This window comes from Brassica oleracea, chromosome C7 (genome assembly GCF_000695525.1).
Source record: "Brassica oleracea var. oleracea cultivar TO1000 chromosome C7, BOL, whole genome shotgun sequence".
Taxonomy (NCBI): domain Eukaryota; kingdom Viridiplantae; phylum Streptophyta; class Magnoliopsida; order Brassicales; family Brassicaceae; genus Brassica; species Brassica oleracea.
Window position 1 is genome coordinate 30,146,757 of NC_027754.1, and position 7,504 is coordinate 30,154,260.

Here is a 7,504-nt window from a genome sequence, read left to right on the forward strand (position 1 = left end):
TAATTATATATTTTTAAATTATACAATTTTATTACTAAAATTTTTAAAAATGTATACAATTTTTTTTAGAAAATTATAAAAATTTAATCATAAAATCATTATTTTCTTATATATCTACAAATTTTATAAATATTGTTTAATTTTAATTTTTGGTAATTAGGCAACTTTTACAAATTTATTTAATATATTTAATTAAAACAAAGAGATAAAAAATCTATCTAAGATTATAATTTCAAATATATACATGCATATTCTTAAATATAATTTATATGTTTAATTAAAACAAAGAGATAAAAAATCTATCTAAGATTATAATTTCAAATATATACATGCATATTCTTAAATATAATTTATATTTATCTGTTAATTTTTTTAAAAAAATTGTTTTACTACTCATAAATCATCACTAAAATAAATATATTCAAATATGGCATTATAAATTTCGAAATATAGTTTAATTATCATTACCTGAGATCCACGGCCAACGAAATCGACTTCACAGAGGTCAAGCCGACCACTGCCCTTTCACTTCCTTCTCAAAATAGGCGTCAACACACATAAAAACCATCGACACTTCCGTTAGCTTCAACCCCCACGAACCATAAACTTGTTCCTTAACGATGAAGCTCGATCACCGATAATCACACAGTGAAAGAAAGCAAACAACAAAAAGAAACAGCTAACCGAAACAATCTTAACCGAGAAACAATCTTTAAGACCTGAAAGAAACTAGAAGAATCAACACTGCCGATGATCCGAAAGACCAACAACATCATTGGGATACACTGATTCAGCAAGCAGATCCACCGATAAGGGACTGAAAACCGAAGACCACCCAAGCTATCAGCTTCCTCACTACTTGCCGTTTCCAAAAAGTGTTGATAACAGAAGCAAAATGATTAGTGGTGAAAATCGGAAACAGAGTAAATGAAGGAGTGTCAACAAAGGGACAATGGTAATCGGCCAAATATCATGGTGCCTTACCAGCACGTTTTGGTCGAGCATTAGATTCATCTGTTTGACTACTCTCAGGTACGGCAGTCTCAAAAAAAAAAAGGTATGATAGTTTCTTGATTATAAGACGAAGAACCAGAATTATGAGATGTATGAAATGCATCATGAGACGAGACTGAAGTAAGAGCAACATGAATAGACACATGAAGAATAGTTTTGGAAAAGATTTTATCAGTACACGGATCAAGATTCAATTGTTTGAAAGGAAAATCAGTTTCACAAAAGACCACATTTCTTTAAACAAAAACCGTACGTGTATCTAAATCTAAAACTTTATAAGTTTATAACCTTTGAATTCTGATGGATAACCAAGAAAGACACAACATGAAACACGAGGACTAATTTTGCTATAAAATTGCTAGAATCGTTTTGAATTATGAGGGCTTGACTAGTTTTGTCGGTACCACCCATAAATGATGTATTTGTGAATAGTAGATGCTCTTGGCTTTTGACAGCAATCACCAAAAATGACGTGGACCGTTTTGCACCAACGATGTAAACCGCTTTACACCGCTTTAAGCATTTTCAAATCAAAAGTTAGTTTCAGCAAACATTTGTAGTCGGAAGAGGATAAATAATTTTTCTCAAAAATATATAAATATAAAATATTTAATTAATTTTTAAAAATTGAGATAAAACTTATATATATATATTTTTTTTTTATAATTTTTATTATAAAACTTTAAACACACAAATATTTGCTATAATTTTTTAGACTTTAAATATATGTATCCCCAACAATACAATTTAAAATTGTGTACTTATAAATATAATTTTTACATTTCTTATAATAATTTGATTTTTAGTATTTTATAATTGTATATAATGTTGCTATTAATTTATTATTAAGCTGTTACTACATTTAGTAACCAAGTCATAAGTATTCCGTAAATATATTAATTTTTGGCGGGTATATGAGTCGTACCAATCGTTCAATAATATTTAAAACCGCAGTCATCCGAATTTGCAAACTCTTACGATCGCTGTGTTTAGGGCCGGCTCAATGGTGTCATGGGTTCTCGGGCAAAACAAAAAATTTAATTTCCAAACTATTGTTTTTCTTTAAAAAATTTGATATATATATGTTTTTTTTTCCAAATACTAGAAGTATTTTTAAAAATAAATCTATGGAAATAAAAAAATACTTTCATATAAAAAAAATTAGACCCCTTTTTCTTTCTTATAAATACATGTATTTTTTAAAACCTTTATCTATTAAAAAATAGTCTTTTGTGAAAAATCAGTTTCACAAAAACTTAGATTCTTTCTCTTCCGCTATATTTGTGATAAACCGTGATTAGAGCTCATCGTGATTTGTGACAGAAAGGGGAGAAGATCAGATGAAGAGCATATATAGAAGAGAAATAAAGAGGAAGAAGATAAGGGATAAACCCATTTGTTAATTGATCATTTGATAGTTTCTTACAAAGACGAGGCATAGTTATATAATAAAACGTAAATAATAGACTTGGGCTTCTCTTGATTACTTTCCTTCCGAGGCCCATTTAAAACCCATTTGAGGACTTCTCAATACTCTTTGGTTGAGAACAACCTCCTTGTCCACAAGGTTGAGAAGTATATCCCTTTCCTTTGACAGTATCCTCCATGATCCGTAATGCTCAGATAGATACATATCCGGTGGTCTCGGTGAATGGAACCAGTCACCAGTGAGGTTGAGAGTCCATCTACCATCTCCTACTACTGAAACATCTCCTAACAAGTCTATAAATCACCTGCAGCTTCAATATCGACAGACTTGTTATAGCAACCTTCATAGCAGGGGAACATCCAAGTAGATCATACGTCTGAGAACCCGTCACTCTCACACCTTTTGTGTTTATCAAAGATATGATGTACATGTTTATCCGAGAAATGAAATCAGCTTTAAAAACTGCAGACAGCAACTCCAACGCTAGCAAAAGCGTAGCAAACTCAGTAACAAACAGCTGAATATGCACATCTCGGTTTCCACATCCCATGACACCCGTATCAGCTTTGAGAGTGTATGGATCACTGGAAAGTGGGGTTGAACTGGATTTCTCAGTGGGCAGTTCCATGATTTGATGCTTCACCATTAAATCAGCTTCAAACATCATCTCAGACTTCATCGTTGTACTCACGAGTGTAGGGACTGAGAGCTGATTCTGGTCAGAGCATCAGCTTGGAATCTTTTGGCTTAATACAAGCAGCTCTAGTGTACTCCCTGGTAGAATAACAACCTTGTCCGCAAGGCTTCATAAGCCAAAAACTGAAACTGTAATCACAACTAACCAACTTGATAAAGTCTTTTAACTCTTTAGAGGTCTTGTAACACCGAGCAACAAAAACTTGACCACAATCTCAATTCTTCGGTGCCGTGAATTGTCTTGACACTTGAGCCTTGTCGCAGCTCGACGAAGCACTTGATTTGGCCTGGATCCCACACATCTTGAGTTTCTTTATGCGCATAAGATCTTGAGTTGTTCTTCATGACAACCATACTGACACTCATCTTTCGAGAACTCACCAAGATCATAGGATCTGCAACAACTGTTGAATCTCCATGTTTCTTCCTAAATTTATTAGACCTGACTTGTTGAACAAAAGAAGGTTCAACACATCCTTTGTAGTTTCTCACATTTCCAAACTCAAACTCCATTGTTCCTCCATCTTCAAGAGACTCTTATCACTGTATATACCTCACCATGTTCCAGCTCTCTCACATCTTTGGCTAAGTTGTTTGAATCCGATGTGCATCTCTCCGGCTTCTGATTCAAGGAACAATCTCTAACACCTGTGTCCACGCCGCTGATACGCCAATACTTTCACTCTGCCAATGAGCAATGAAGAATACTCACATCCCTTTGTGCCTCTGCACCGGAGAGTGGCTCTTTAGGTGACCTCGTAGCTATTTTTGCGCCATCTCGCATCCTTCCTTCTTGTTTCACATTGTTACTATTATCCCTGATACGGATGCAATCTTCAATCCACTGAGACACATCCATTGCTTCGTTGAGTGTGCTCAGTTAGTGTAGTCGGACCTCGTCCTGCAGCTGTTGTCGCAATCTCCTTATGAAAACGCTTACCAAGTAGAGGAATAAGCTTTGGTGTACTAGCTTCAAACATCTTTATGTACTCTTGAACAGAAGCTGGTTGAGAAATTCCTGCTGTAAACCCTCCTACTCCGTCAACTTCTTTAGGCCAGATCAGTTTCTGTGAGTGAAGACGACAGAACAAGCCATGCTCCAATTTAGGCTGATCACACATATCTCCTACACAAACCCTTCCCTCCAAAACCAAAGGAATTGAAGATTTTTCCAGTGTTGGTGATGTAAAGCCATAACCAAAGCGTTGAAAGCTCCGCAACAACCCCGTCTTAACCATTACTTTCTTCACCATTCGATTCTTATAACGCCTCCAAGAACCAAGGTTTGAAGACATTCCATACCTCTTGCAAGCTTTGGCCAGATCATTTCCTGTAGCTTTATCTGAAACAAAACAACTTCTCTTCATTGATCTACTGCTCATAGCCAATGACCACCTGTAGATCCGCGCCCTTAACGTTCAACTCCGATTCTGAAAGAAATTTGAAACCCATTTTCTCGGCTTCTTTATCTTCTTCCAACATTTCTGAAACTTCAAACGCTCAGGATCTGTAGAAGTAACACAGAAAGTCTCATCCACCAAGTGTTCGACGAAATTCCTCATAGAGTTTCCGAGATTTCTGCTTGTTTCAAGGTGAGCAAACGTCTTTGTAGCTTCGATATGAAGAATCGTCCTTCCACGAACTCAAAACTTTCTGGGAACTGTTCCACCGGATCGAGAACGGACTTCTTATACGGGTCTTCGCAATCTTGATCGATGTCTTCAGGCAACGGATCTGAGTCATCTTCAATCGCCACAATCTCGCGGAGCTCCGTGACCGCCGATTTCACGATCCACAACTGTTGCGACCTCAGCACCATCTCGTGTGCATGAGACTCTGCCTCACGAGAAAGAGCCAGCATATGTTGATTTTCAGCCCTCATTTCCGTCTTCAGCGGTACCATCTTATCCATTAGATCTATCCTTTCGCCAGAGATTCAACACACCGGAAACGCACCGTCAAGAGGATGAATGTGCTCTCATACCATTGATAAATCCTGATCAGAGCTCATCGTGATTTGTAATAGAAAGGAGAGAAGATCAGAAGAAGAGCAGAGATAGAAGAGAAATAGAGAGGAAGAAGATAATGGATAAACCTATTTGTTAATTGATCATTTGATAATTTCTTACAAAGACAAGGCAAAGTTTTTTTTTTTGGCAACGACAAGGCAAAGTTATACTCCCGTTTTATAATTGTCCACGTATAATAACGAAATCGTTAAATTTTTATATTTTCTAAACAAAAACTTCATTAATTATTTATCTTACCACAAATCAACCACTACTAAAATAAAAAATATATTATCATTGATATATGTTAATAAAATATATTTATCTTACCATAAATCAACCACATAAAATGTTAATAAATTTTACATAAAAAATCAAAAAACCCATATAATTTAGAATATAATTTTTTTTTTAACTATTTATATTAAAATACGGAGGAAGTATAATAAAACGTAAATGATAGTATTGGGTTTCTCTTTATTACTTTCCTTCCCAGGCCCACTAAAAGCTCATTCTAGGACTTATCATTTTTTTCCGATGCTATTTGTTTTTTTATGTCATCTGGCAAAAAACTCGAATTCTAAAAATCAAACTGATCTCAATCCGAATAAATAGTATCTAATCCAAACCGAAATTGATTAAATATCTGAATTATTCAAAATTTTGGTATTTGAAGAACTAAAATCTAATCTGATCTGAACCAAACTATTTTGGGTATCCAAAATAGATTTATATACTTATATATATTAATTATTTTAAAATTTAATATATATATACATATATAAACATCCAGAATATATATGATACTTTAAAGTTCGTTTAAATACTTGAAAATATATACAAATAATCAAACATAAATATCTAAAATAGTTAAAATATACTCAAAACTCCAAAAATACTTAAATAATTATTAATTCGCTATCCAGATATTTAAACCAAACCAATTTAAATTGCTTATCCAAATCCAAATCCGAACCGAATCCTCAAAGATCTGAATCGAACAAGAAATCCCAAAAGACCCGAAAACAAACCCGAACGCCAACCCCTAATCACTATTATATATCATATATGTGTCATCATAGGTTACAAAAATATGTGTTATCATATAATTAATCGTATTTTATACGTACCATCAAATAAGTTTTCTTATAATTAATAATATTTTATACGTACAATCATATAAATAATCACATATATTATATTTTCAAATTTCAATGTGAAATATAAAAATCATAATTTAATTTGGTGTTTGAAATTGGGCTTTGCATTGTATTTTTCTTATATATATCGAAAATATTTTTATAATGGTTATTGGAAAATATGTTAGTAAAAATCAAATTTTGAATATATGTATATTTTTGAATGAATTTTTGATATAAATCAATTTTAAATTATTATTTTGATTTGAATATGTATATCAAGTAACATAAACATATTACTTTTTAATATAATGTAATTAACTTTCAATTTTTTTAATAGTATAAGCTCATTTTTTTTCTAACTTACTCTTATCCATGTTTCCAAACAACGCTATTTTTTTTAAATTTCTACCTACGTTGTCACAAAATCTTAAAATAATCTATACTATTAAAAGAGAATTACAAAAATAAAATACCCCTTAATTTTTTAACTTATTTACAATGACATGCCACTGAAGTTATTAATTAACTTATATTTTGTGATTCTTTGTCTTTTCTTCTTTAATTAATGTATTTCCAAAATCAAATTCTAACTAAAAATTTATGGCAACAATAATTAATAAACCTAAGTTTTTGTATTCTTTGTCTTTCACTATTATTTTATATATGTGTGTTTGGAAATGATTAATTCCATATATAAATTTCATAATTAAATACATACATTATACGATAACTATTTTACTAATTCGAAAAATACATAATATATAGTATATACAACAATTTTACTATACATTATTATAAAATTTTAATCCATAAATAGTATATACAAAAACATTATTATATATTATCATAAAATTTGTATCCATAAAAAAAATACATTTGTTCGGATATACAGATCATATTCTAAAAATATTGATCATACAATTGATGGTTTACAGGATAAAATAAAATTACTCAATATAAACAATAAAATTATTGTGTTTCGAAATGTCATATTAAACAACTATTTGAACGGATAAATTTTAAAATATATATTATAACTAATACAAAAAAAATATTTATAAAAAATAAAAATAAACATCCGCGCAGGCGCTTGGATCAAGTTCTAGTTTATCTTATTAAAGTAGAAGTGCCTTTAGGAAGGGTTTGAAAACATGGGTAGCAGTAAAAAAAATAAAACATTGTTTGGAAACATGGATAACAATATATTAAGAATA